This window comes from Mytilus trossulus, chromosome 2 (assembly GCF_036588685.1).
Source record: "Mytilus trossulus isolate FHL-02 chromosome 2, PNRI_Mtr1.1.1.hap1, whole genome shotgun sequence".
Lineage (NCBI taxonomy): Eukaryota > Metazoa > Mollusca > Bivalvia > Mytilida > Mytilidae > Mytilus > Mytilus trossulus.
In genome coordinates this window covers 54,385,255-54,398,348 of record NC_086374.1, presented here as the reverse complement: position 1 = coordinate 54,398,348, position 13,094 = coordinate 54,385,255, and the positions used below count along the sequence as shown (strand labels likewise).

At 29.8% G+C, this 13,094-nt stretch overlaps 2 long non-coding RNA genes across 3 annotated transcripts; both read left to right on the top strand.

Annotated features, from left to right (window-relative positions):
• Positions 1-873: 873 nt before the first annotated feature.
• LOC134707586 (uncharacterized) lies at positions 874-2,328 on the top strand. Its single transcript, XR_010105731.1, has 3 exons — positions 874-944; positions 1,239-1,300; positions 2,200-2,328. It is a non-coding gene; the product is annotated as an uncharacterized LOC134707586 (long non-coding RNA).
• Positions 2,329-4,224: 1,896 nt separating this feature from the next.
• Positions 4,225-9,730, top strand: LOC134707585 (uncharacterized). Of its 2 annotated transcripts, XR_010105730.1 has the most exons (6): positions 4,225-4,295; positions 5,151-5,215; positions 5,838-7,050; positions 7,776-7,845; positions 8,176-8,234; positions 9,332-9,730. It is a non-coding gene; the product is annotated as an uncharacterized LOC134707585 (long non-coding RNA). The 2 variants fall into 2 exon arrangements; XR_010105729.1 differs by lacking the exon at positions 7,776-7,845 and having other exon boundaries at positions 4,232-4,295; positions 9,332-9,729.
• Positions 9,731-13,094: the final 3,364 nt, after the last annotated feature.

Here is a 13,094-nt window from a genome sequence, read left to right as displayed (position 1 = left end):
TTATAGGTGTTAGCCAATAAATATTCTGTTCTTTTTTTATAACCTTTTTTTAGGTATTTACATATCAGATGTCTGCTAACTAATATAAGAGCAATAATTTGAGCTATGTAAATAAAAAAAATGTAAACATAGTTCTAAATAAAAATGGAAAGAGAAATTGTGGGTATTTAAAAAAAAAACATTTGGTCAATTTTCAAAATTCAAATTACATGTATAAAAGCACATCTGATATTTTTACTGTTTTATGTATGAGTTCAAACAATTATTTTTGATATTGAGAATTACTTCCATGCTGCCATGAATGTAAAAAGAAAATATTGTGAGATGCTTTGGAACATTCTTTGGACAATTGTATATTGGATTATATACAATGGAAAGGACATTGGAATATTAAAATGGATTCAGTGAACTGGTTATCACAAAGAATTATGTTGAAAAGCATGAAAAGTAGCCATGGCAGCAGCTCCAAGGAAGATGGTTACATAAATCTTCAACCAAGTCTGAGGCTTCACCAAGAAAATAAGAAGGCAAGTTTAATTAAGCCAAACATTTTCTATACAATCAGTAATTTGATAAAAATTGTATATTAAGGGCATATGATAGAGTTGATGTTGCTAATGTAAAATGTTATTTTTGCCATTCAATGGGAGATAACTCATAATTTACCTTTATAAACAATGGAATATATTTAAATTATTATTTTTGTGGAGTTGAAAATTCAATCAATAAACTTAAGACTTACTGTTTTTGATTTTAATCTTTTATATTGATTTTACAGTTATTTATGTTATAGTAAGAAATTGGAATAATGTTTGGTAAATGTCAGGGAAATTGAAATATAAAGTATATAAATTGTAAATTTTCATATATTTCAGGGTTTTTTTTGTGAGATTTTTTCATGGTGTGGGAATAAGACTTGGAGGTCTAATACAGCTAGTATATAGGTAGGTGCCAGTATACAGTTTCGAATAAAATAAATGTTTTATAATGTTTTATGTGGTTCAGGCTTGAAAGTTTCTAAGAGTTTGGTTTCTAGTTTACGCATATTTTTTTTTATCAGTACAAACATAACGTAATTTTGAATATCGAACCTAATTATTTAGTTTGTTCGATTGCTATCTAGTTAATATATGTTCTCAGCCTCTATTACACATATATAACCTATTTCTTTATAATTTCATATGGTAACAGTGATCTTTTGAAACCATTCTGGTAAGACTTAACACTTTATATTTCAGATTAGCATCAGCTTGTCTGTAAGGATTGAGGCTGAGAATGGCCATTGGAGCTGACTAATATGGTAAGAACCAATACATAAATTAATGAGTCATTTATCCAAGAACATGTAAATACCCTAGAATGTTATGCAAAGAAGTATTATATTTTAATTATGCAGATCTTGAGACGTAGTAAACTTGAATTTTTCTTGAACTATAACTGTGATATAATCTAAAGGGAGGTATCAAGATAAATAAAGGAAATTTAAAAATTATTCAGTTACTTAGAAAATCTTACTATCTGTAAGTTTTCTAAAATTGTTCCCGTATATACATTGTATAATGAATGGGATGTGGACCATCATGTGGTATGATTGCCACTGAAACAACTATCTTCCAGAGACCAAATGATATGTAAGCAACAAATGGTCACTATGGCCTTCAACAATGAGCCAAACATATACCTTACAGTTAACTTTAAAAGTTAGAAACATGGCAAAATGTAAAACAATTCAAACAAGAAAACCAACAGCTTGATTTATAATGAAACCATGAAATAATAACAATTATCGCTATTTTGTGCATTTTTCCTTTGATCTTTTTTGTGATAATTTTCATATCATGCTTCTCGCTTGAGATGGAAAAATTATCGCTAGAAACTAAGGAGACCACGTGGCGTTGCTAACAAAATTGACATTGAAATTGACAAGGTCGTCATAGGTAAAATAGCGATAAACAGATTATCATTGGTCATCTCAACGATAATCTATAAATACGTCGAACAACAACCAACTACTTGTCATCCCTTGTTTGCTACTGAAGACTGGTTGTTTGTAAATTCAGTCTACAGAATCACTTCAAAGCAAAGTAAAAGCAATGTTCTATTGTTCTATGCATCATAAGTGCATTTATTAACTAGTTACTTATTCCTTTGCATTGAATATTGTTCTGAAAGATATTAGAATGTATATTTCTTTTTCAGGTGACTTCAACTGTGGCTGCAGGAAATTATTGTGCAATACAACTGAAACCAAAAAGAATGTAATTCAGACTATTTTTGTGTATGTTTTAAAAAATGTTCATATTTTTTTACCAAAAAAAATTTAAAAATTGTAAAGATTCTCCATTTTCAACAAAGCTGGAAGTTGTTGGCTAAATTGATACTTCATAATTTTTACTTTTAGACCTACTCTTGATATCTTAATTATGGTCAATGTGTTATCAAATATTTCCAGAAGGTTAAAAATGGAGAATCTAAAAAAAAAAGAAAAATAATGTTATTTTGTTAAAATGTACATTTTGGTTTTCTGATTTGTTGGATGTATCTCTTTTTTTCTTCATTAGTTTGTTATTTTTTGCAGTGTTTTTAGCTATAAAAAAGATTATTTCACAAGACGCATAGATTAAAAAAACATCTTGGTGAGAAAAGATTAATTCAGATTTTTAGTGTTAAATGCCACAATAAGCAAGATTTGTTATATATCTTGGTGTCCATTTTTTCAATTGGTTGAGAAAATCGGAGTAATGGAAGTGAACCACCTAGGTGAACAATTATGTACTAAATATTTTTGTTAATTATTTAAATAATTTATATCAAATTATTTATTATTTATTATAGCTATACCATCTTGTATTTTTGCTAGATATAGCAATGATGTGGACTCTAAACAGGTGAAATTTTTGGCAAAGGGAGGTAATAAATTATTCTCCTGTTTAACTCCTCATTCTTTTAAATTTATTATTTTACTTAAATATTCATATGTATAAGTTTTTTGTTTAATATCAGATGTATACTAGCTAACAATGACTATTATTCAGAGTTCTGTAAATAAAAAAAAATGTAAACAGAGCTCCAGATAATAGATTTAAGGGTGGGAGAAATTATGGGACACTATCGGTAGAATTGATTTGGTGAAATTTTCAAGATACATGATTAATTGAGAGTGCATCTGATATTTTTTTTATTTATTTCTATAAATAATGGACCAAAAACGAAAAGATTGCAATTAAGATAATGATGGCAGCCAGGAGAGCAGCTCTAAGGAAGATGGTCAATAAAATTTTCAACCAAGTCTGAGGCTTTACCATGAAATTGAGAAGGCAAGTTTATTGAAGTCGAACAATTTCTATACATTTTCTAGAAATATTTGTTAAATGTACATATTCATCCTTATTTTCTGCATGAAAAACATCTTTCAATAATTTATTTACCAGTTTAATATTTTGGGATACCATTGTCAAGGGGTACAATCAAAATCATGTGATGGATATACACAAACCGGAACTAACAGTCGAGCAGACCGCTTGAGAGTAGTAGTCGTATTTACTTGTTTATATCAATGAAATTTAATAAATAAGGTAGTGCACGGAATGTCTGATACTATCTAGTTTTGAAATACACAATTATCATTGCTGGAAATCGTGCAGTTAATGCTAACGCTTCGACACAAAAATTCGTTGAAAATTTGGAACTGTGTCGAAGTGTTTTCAATAACTGCACGCTTTCTAGCAAAAACAATTGTGTATTTTAAAACTACATACTATCCGACATTCGGTGTGCCAACTTATTAATCAAAATTTAATTGATATAAACAAGAAAATGCAACTACTAACCTTTCAAGCGGCGAGTTCGACTGTAACTTCCGGTGTGTGTATATCCATCACGTAATTTTGATTGTACCCCTTGATTGTACATTAACAAGAATTTCTATTACAATTGCAGGAGTAAATTCTAAGATAGGAATTAACTTTCAAGGGGAGACTAGCACAATTAACAGCAAGATTTGTTCATTCAATGGGAGACAACTCATTTTCATTATTCAAATTAGTTGAGTGCAGAATTCAAATCATAAACCTTGACTACTTTTGTTTGTTTTTCAATCTTTACAAAATATGTGGATTTTATACTATTGGTACTTGAAGTAAGAAATCAGAAAAATGTGTAAATCAATCTTTAGGTTGACATAGAAATTGGTTTGTAAAATTAATAAATGTGTTAATTTCTTTTTAGGTACTTTCTGTGGCATGTTTTCATGGTGTGGGAATAAGACTTGGTGGTCAAATACAGCTAATATGTAGGTAGGTACCAGTATTGTTAATCCTGTTTAAAAAAAAAAATCTATAAATAAGATTATTTTAAATTGAATACTGACTTTTTTAGGGTTAAAGGTTTATAAGAGTTTGGTCAACAGTATATACTCTTTATTTTATCAGTATTATATGACAATGGTCTCTTGGCAAAGTATGGCCTTATACATGTAATAGATTTTAAATTTCAACTTTTATCATAGAATATCAAAGGGGCCCCAATTTGGATCTTAAATGGATATATTTCAAGAAACTTAATGTGACTTAAAATAAATCGCTTCTTTATAATACATTGTAGTCTCCATAATTAGCTATATTGGGAGATATTATCAAAATGCTATAATTTTGTGAATTTTCTTCCTAAAAGCTTAAAGAATACCTTTGATCCAAAATGTTTCGTAACTTATAGGAACCAAGGGTAATACATGTATTTAAATAAAAAGACGTAAACTATTACTGGATATGCTAAAAACTGTTCTGAATTGTGAAAAATTGGACCTTAATTGGCGCTTTTGTGAATACACCAGAATTGCATAATCAAGATGTCATAACTTAATAGTTTATAGTGTCAGGTGCCAAAATGAAGTGTTTATTTTGTATCAATAATGATACCAGAACAATATATATGTTAAATTTGTAGTATTTGGGCTTGATTTGAAAAAAAAAAAAATTCTTAGGGCCAACTTAACCCTTTTAAGCCTACTCCTTTTAGGATTGAATTGTGTTGTTGGATTGATGTCTAACCAATGTTCTCAAAACCTATCGCATATATAACCCATTTTATATATCATAGATACAGTATTTCAGAAGTTATCCTTTAAAACAATTTTGTATTTTATATTTCAGGTTAGCACCACAGCTTGTCTGCAAGGATTGAAGCTGGGAAACGGCCATTGGAGCTGAATTTTATGGTAAGAAACTAAAATATTGATTAATGAACTTTTAAATTCACCATGTATTTTTTTATGAACACATGTATTTTGAAATATTTTCCAAATTAATAGTTTCAATTATACTGGTAATCTGGATTGGGTATTTAAGAAAAAAGAGATGTTATAAGATTGCCAACTACTCAACTATCAATAAGAGAAGCAAATTACAATCACTGTAGGACCTTCAGCAATGAGCAAAACCTATATGAATGTAAATAATGTAACTGGTTGAATATCACAATAGGAACTTGTATTTATAAATCTAATCTCTAATGCAAAACTTTGAGGCCAGATTTTTCTGAAATCTTGGGATTATTTATCTTGCATATTTGTCCATTTGTTGAAAAATCACAAGAATAGCATGCAATAATTTCTGGTTTTACAGTACCAGTTTTTAAGGCCCTGCCTGAACATAACAAAATGTGAAAGTTTCAAACTAGAAAACCAATGCATTAATTCATACAACTAATAAAGGAAAATAAACATGATGCACATCAACCATTGATTTTATCATCCTTTTTTGCTAATAATTGTATAAATCGGTATATCGGTTTGATCTTGTTTTGACAAATATGTTTAAGAATGTTTATTTCTATTTCAGGAAGCTGTGGCTGCAGCAATGATTATGTGATAAAACTGAAGAATGTTATTCAAATTTTTTTTGTATATATTTCAAAAAATGTAATTTTTTATAAAAAAAAAAAAAAAAAAAAAAAAAGGTGTAAAGATTCTCCATTTTCAATTAGATTGGAAGCTTGTATTTACAATTGTTAGATCTTCTTCGTTATTCCCCCACCCCCTGTATCTCTATTTCATTTTTACTTTGAAAATGAAATGGAACAGATAAATTTTACTGGTCAACTTAATAATGGTCTGTCTAGTCAAAAGGCCTCCAGTTGGTTTAGAATGGAGAATCTAAAAAAAAATATGTAAAGTGTTTTTTTTTAGTTTCCTGAATTTTTATATACATTTTGTTATTGCTCCCTTTCAATTTTTATAAATTCCAGATTTTAAGTTTTGGATTTATGGGGCTTTATTCATAAAAAAGGGGGATTTTTCACACCTGGACAATAACTCAAAAAGGCTTTCACCAATGTCCATGAAACTTTGGTGAATTGTTTATATCAATTGACATAAGCTCCCTTTCCCTTTTTATTAATTTTAGATTTTACGTTTTCTCAAGTAATGAATTTTTATACTTAAAAAAGGGGGATTTTATGCAGTTTTGGTGAAACTTAAAAGAGCAACGGCCGTATCATGTGCTAAAGCGCATCCCTTTATTGAAATGTGTTGTAGTTTTTACATATTATTATTTCTTTATTTTAATTATACAAATTTTGTATTGTCAAATATTTAAAGGGTGTGGAGTCTCAACAGGGTGAAATTTTCAGGACAAAAGGGAGGTAATTCCTTTGTTATACTCATTATACTTGAAATTTCCTGAGTGTTTATATGGAATATAACTTTTTTAATTAAAATATTCACTTTTGTACACATTTTCTTTAAATATTAGATGTATACTTGCTAAAATTACTTTTATTTAGAGTTCTGTAAATAAAAAAAAATGTAAGCAGAGCTCTAGCTATAGATTTGGAGGGTGGGAGAAATTGTGGGTAACTACAATTGATTAGGTGAAATTTCAAAAGACTTAAAAAGTGCATCTGATATTTATTTTTACATAATGTTATTTCTGAAAGCAAATGGACAATAAGATGAGGACATAAACCACCTTCCAGGTTAGGATAGCAGCTCTTAAGGAAGATGGTCAATTAAATCTTCAACCCAGTCTGAGGCCTTACCATGAAAAATATGTGGTGAGTTGAAATATTCCACAAAACTAATGATCATATTATTATAGGCATTTTAAATTATTTGTTTATAATGGGTTTGATTTTGAGGACATCTACATCAATGCTGAACAATTTTATAACACATTGAAAAGAAGATGTGGTATGATTGCCATTGAGACAACTATCCACAAAAGACAAAAATGACACAGACATTAACAAATATAGGTCACTGTACAGCCTTCAACAATGAGCAAAGCCCATACTGCATAGTCAACTATAAAAGGTTCTGATAAGACAATGTAAAACAATTCAAACAAGAAAACTAACGGCCTTATTTATGTAAAAAAAATGAACGAAAAACAAATATGTAACACATAAACAAACGACAACCACTGAATTACAGGCTCCTGACTTGGGACAAGCATGTACATAAATAATGTGGCGGGGTTAAACATGTTAGCAGGATCCCAACCCTCCCCCTAACCTGGGACAGTGGTATAACAGTACAACATAAGAACGAACTATAAAAATCAGTTGAAAAAGGCTCAACTCATCAGATGCACAAAAATACAAATGGATGTGAACAACAACTTGTATTCAATTGAATTGTTTTGTACCTTAGGTATCAAGTTAACATACAGAAAATGATAGTATAAGACAAATTCATAAGAAATGTGACAAGGCATAATTTTGTTACACTTTTAAAAAAAATCTTATGTACAATTTAATCTTAGAAACATTTTTTCCAGGTTGTTGAAATTACAATGTTTTCATGGTGTGGGGAGTAAGACTTGAATGTCTGATATTGTTAACATGATGGTAGGTATACAAGCTTTTAGTTTTTTTCATAATTTAATAGTAATTGATATCAATTGTTTCTTTAAAGGTTTGAAATACTATACTATATGATAAAGTACAAGTTTATTTTTGTATTGCAAACTTGATAGAATTGAAAATAGCAATCGAGAATGAGTTGGAGAGATAAAAAAAACATACAAAGAGCAGAAAACATAACCATTAGTTTGATTTTGAATACCAATTATTTTCTCACAGAATTTTGTATGTTATTCGAGAACTTTTAATCAATTATTATGATCTATATATATTTTTTAAAGTTGCGAATAACTGACCTTGAACTTTGTTTTACAGGTTAGCATCACAAGTTTCCTTTGGGTAACTTGCTTGAGGAGTAAAGAGAGCTGTTTAAGGTGAGAATTTATTAATCAACAAACAATTTAAATTTTAATTATACATGTATCTATGCCCTAGATATCTATGTATCCATTTTTACTGATTTTTTGTCCCTTTCCTGAACAAGAAATATGAAGGGGATATAACCTGATATCAAGTAAAAAAAATAGCTTTTATAAAAAGATGCATAATAACTGCCTTACATTCAGTGGTTCATATATTCGTTTCAACTTTCAAAAGAATTTTATTCCTACATTTTTAACATAAATTTTGTGTGGAGTAAGTGTCAACTAAACAACAAATAACATACCGTATTCAATTATTTTAACTTTTTGTTTAGTGAATTTATCAGCAGCTTCTGCATTCATCATGTTGAATATTTCAAATAATTACTCATGGAAAATTGATGTTAAGGTGATACCCAAAACTTTCACTAAAATTAATTTGGCTCGTTTATATTTTCATAAAATTTTGACAAAGTATTACTTTTGACCCTTTGACAAAAACATAAAAATTTCAAAAACGTTGAACGAACTATTTTATCAGATAAATTACACTGATTATATAGCAGTTTTACAAACACTACTTTTGATCATTAAAAAGCTTAATCCTCCCTAAATAACACAACGTAATTAAAACGTTTAGCTGATTTTACAGAGTTATCTCCCTGTAGTGTAAGGCACCACCTTAAGTCTCAGAAAAGTTTGGAAAGTTTATTTTTGTCTTCAGGAGCCTGTTTCTGGGGTTGTATGTTGATGTGTTACATATTTGTTTTTTGTTCATTTTTTGTACATAAATGAGGCCATTAGTTATCTTGATTGAACTGTTTTACAGATGTCATTTTGGGAATCTTTTATAGTTGACTTGATAATGGTTTATGGGCATTGCTCATTGTCGACGGTCATACAGTCTATGGTTGTTTTAAATTTCTGTCTCTTGTGGAGAGTTGTCTCATTGGCAATCATACCACATCTTCTATTTTTTATATTTCACATTCAGTGATATCAGGTTCTTTTATTATTTGAAAAATTGCACATTAAATGTTATTATATTCCAGAATAATAATTAATTCGAAATCAAACAATAATTAAAACTTGACTTTATTTCTTTTCAGTTGAAAGTGTCACCTTTGCTGCCTTGTGTGGTACAATCTTCAGACAATATCCTGCAAACCATGGCTGAACTGTTACTATCTTTTTTTAGTAGAATCCTTAGACAGTAATCTTGTGGCAGAATGAGTTGTAAACAAATTGTTTTTATTCCTGTATTGAGTTTCAAATTGGATATTTTTTTACTTATATTATTTGTATTCCATTTGCATTCAATTATTGTTTTTTAATTGATGAATCATTAAAACTTAAATTTTGCGGGGTCCTAAAGGACTTTCTTAGAGGGGGCCAGCGCAATTGATTAAACAAAATTTTTCCCGCAACAGGGAGAGGAGACATCCCGATAAATATGCCTTTGAAATGGGGTGTTAAAGAAGATTTGTATTGTTTGTTTGTTTGTCCATCATCAGCTCTCATCCACAGCTGGTAGATTTTCATTGAAACTTTCAGCTGATTTTCTGTACTAAAGGCAGTATGTTTTTTAATTTATTATAATGAAATTTTGGGTTTTCCCAACCTTTTTGAAGTGAAAACAATGGAACACAGTGTTGGCAGATACTGAAGATTATTTGAAAGTTTAGAGAAAGTCCCATTTAATCTTGATAATTGTGGGTTAAAGTTGTAGATGGATAAACAAACATATCATACACTTATTCACTTTACCTATTTGCGAATCCAGAACTTAACATAAAGGGGCCCAACACCAGTCATTTCCTGTACAATCAACCAAATTTTTCCTCCGAAAGGGGTTTGGTGGGGGGGGGATATTTAATAAAGATTAATATGCTTAGAAATTTGGTGTGAGTAAATAAACTTTACTTTTTATTTTAAAACAGCATGTGATCAAAAATATGAAATGAATTGTTAAACATATCCTTGGTGATCTAATAATTTTTTGCACAGATCAAGATATTTAGTCAGTGGTGGATCCAGAAATTTTCCAGGAATATGGGGGCCACTGACTGCATCAGCGGGGCCCTTCTCCAGTCATGTTTTAGTGATTCCCTAAATATTAAACCAAATTTTTCCCACTGAAAAATCCTCTTAATCCACGTCTCTGCTATTTTGTTTTTTTATAACCCAGTAAATAAGTTGAGTTCCTTCTCAAAAAATAATTTGATTCATGTATTTTTATTGTAGCATAAACATAGCTTTAATTTCCTTTGTTTAAGAATTGTAATGATTTTTTAATGTCATTTTTAAAAGTTGGCACTAATTGAGGATTCTGTTGTTTATGGAATTCTTTTATAAGTTTGGTTAGCAATAAAAAGGTTTTTTTTATTAAACAAAGAATAATTACTCTGTTTACAGAATTTAATACATGTATCAAAAATTAGACATGATTTAATTTAATTCATAATGCTTATTTAATTGGAAATTACATTAGGATTATCTCCCCCTAATTAGTATTTAAAACAATATTATAAAAACAACCCCGAAAATAAATAGAATCCTCAGTAATGTCAACATTTATTTTGTATAAATGTAATATTATGCTAATGATACAAAACCCATGATGCAGATCCTTTTCCTCCTTTTTATTGTAGAGATAATTTACAGACGTGTCCAAAATCATATCCCTAGAATCAATTTGTTTTTTGATATTCGTACACACCTAACAAAAGCAGATTGTGTTTGGTTTCATTTGGATATTTTGTATCATTGTGATATATCATAATAATTATAATTGGTAAATAAAATATATTTGAAAAACCAGCCTCATTTCATTTGAATTTGGATAAGTAAAGGGGGAAGAGATTTCTGTGGTCCACGGTATGACACACATGCAGATGATTTATATTTCCATTAGGTGTCGATCATCATCATTCAACTTTTTTAAGAATTTTTTGTGTAATTTCTTTGCTGGTTTGAATAAGACCCAAAATAAACGATGCTTTAAGCACTACCTTACAGAATTGATCATTGTGTTTGCTGATTACCATCATATAGCTACCAATGCTGTTAATAGGTGACTATAATGCTAAAAGGATTTATGTAAAATCATAATTATGCAAACTGTAGAAGAGGCTCGATAGCTCCATATCTGTATGCAGATGCCTCATGGTGTTTCATTATACATTTTACCCTATATTTCAGGTTCAATAACCAGGGTGTTTTTATGCCCCATCTATGATAGTAGAGGGGCATTATGTTTTCTGGTCTGTTCGTCCGTTTGTCGTACCGTTCGTCCGTCTGTCCCACTTCAGGTTAAAGTTTTTGGTCAAGGTAGGTTTTTTTTAAGCTGAAGTGCAATCAACATGAAATTTAGTATGTATGTTCCTTATGATATGATCATTCTAATTTTACAGCCAAATTAGACTTTTGACCCCAATTTCACGGTCCAATTAAAATAGAAAAGGAAAGTGCAAGTTTCAGGTTAAAGTTTTTAGTCGAGGTAGTTTTTGATGAAGTTGAAGTCCAATCAACTTGAAACTTAGTACACACATTCCCTATGGTATGATCTTTCTAATTTTAATGCCAAAGAAGACTTTTTACCCAATTTCATGTTCTATGTTTCTATGTTTTTTTTTGGAAAAAAAAGTTTGTTTCCAGGTTTTGGTGAAAAAATAATTTGTTTTGGACCATGAGAAAAAAAAATTTTGGTTTCACCCTCAGCTGCCACTACGTAATGCTAAAATTGAAAGAAAAAAAATGTTTTTGGTTTGTCGCTAAAAAAATATATTGTTCTTCGCCAAAGGCGAAAAAAAAGTTTGCACAGGAAAAAAAAACCAAAGCCCCCCCCCCCCCCCCCCGAAAATCAAATGGTTGCAACCTTATGTGTAATATGGCTGACTATATATTTGGTATATTATAAAATTATAAAAAAGGTATACATGTCCTTCATACAAAGATTACATCAGTGGTCTTGTGTTATTGCGTTGGTCTCAAGTTGGACCCCCTGGCATGTTAAAACCAATGATTTAAAAAATGGCATTTGCTGCTGCTCTATTTGTGGTTTGCACAAAGTAGGCTTAAATATTCACGAACCTGTCCTGAATATGCATTTAATTGCCACAGGACTTTAAACAGCAATTCATTATTACCATCCTGAGGGAATGCCTAGCCTAAACAAGTCATGGTTCAGTGATTAATTTTCAGTTTTGTGATTATGTATTTGTTTCTCTGAAACAAGGTAATTCTTCATGTTTATTTATGTTTTAATGGATGGAATGATTGTATGGTGCACATGTCTGTCTAACAAGGTTCTTCTGACCTTGACCTTATTTTCATGGATATTTGTTCATATTTAAATTTTGTGATAAGGATTATTTCTTGGATACTATAAGTAAAAGTTATAAGAGATATTCAAAAAAGGGTCAACTATATTTGGTATACAGAATGATTATATAAAGGTAAACATGTTTGTCTGATGAGGTACATCTGACCATGAACTTATTTTCATGTTTTTATAGCGCCTGCAACTTAAGTGGCAAAAGCAAGACTATCTAAGCCATCCTACATTTCTTTTGTAGTCTTCTACAAATATTCACTCAGTTTTTGAAATTTTAATAACTCTGTACTAAACATGAACAGAAGTTTGTTTACAATCAAGCTAATATTCAGATGGAAATTTTGTAAAAATTTATTTCCTGTTTTTTTTGTATATAATATTACTTACAAGTGGTCTTAATTTTGCTAGCCTTCAACATTTTTCGAAATAGTGAAACATAGCAATCCTACATTCCGTCGTCGCCCCCACAAATTTTCACTCTGTGGTTAAAGTTTTTGAAATTTTAATAACTTTCTTAAACTATCCTGGATTTGTAC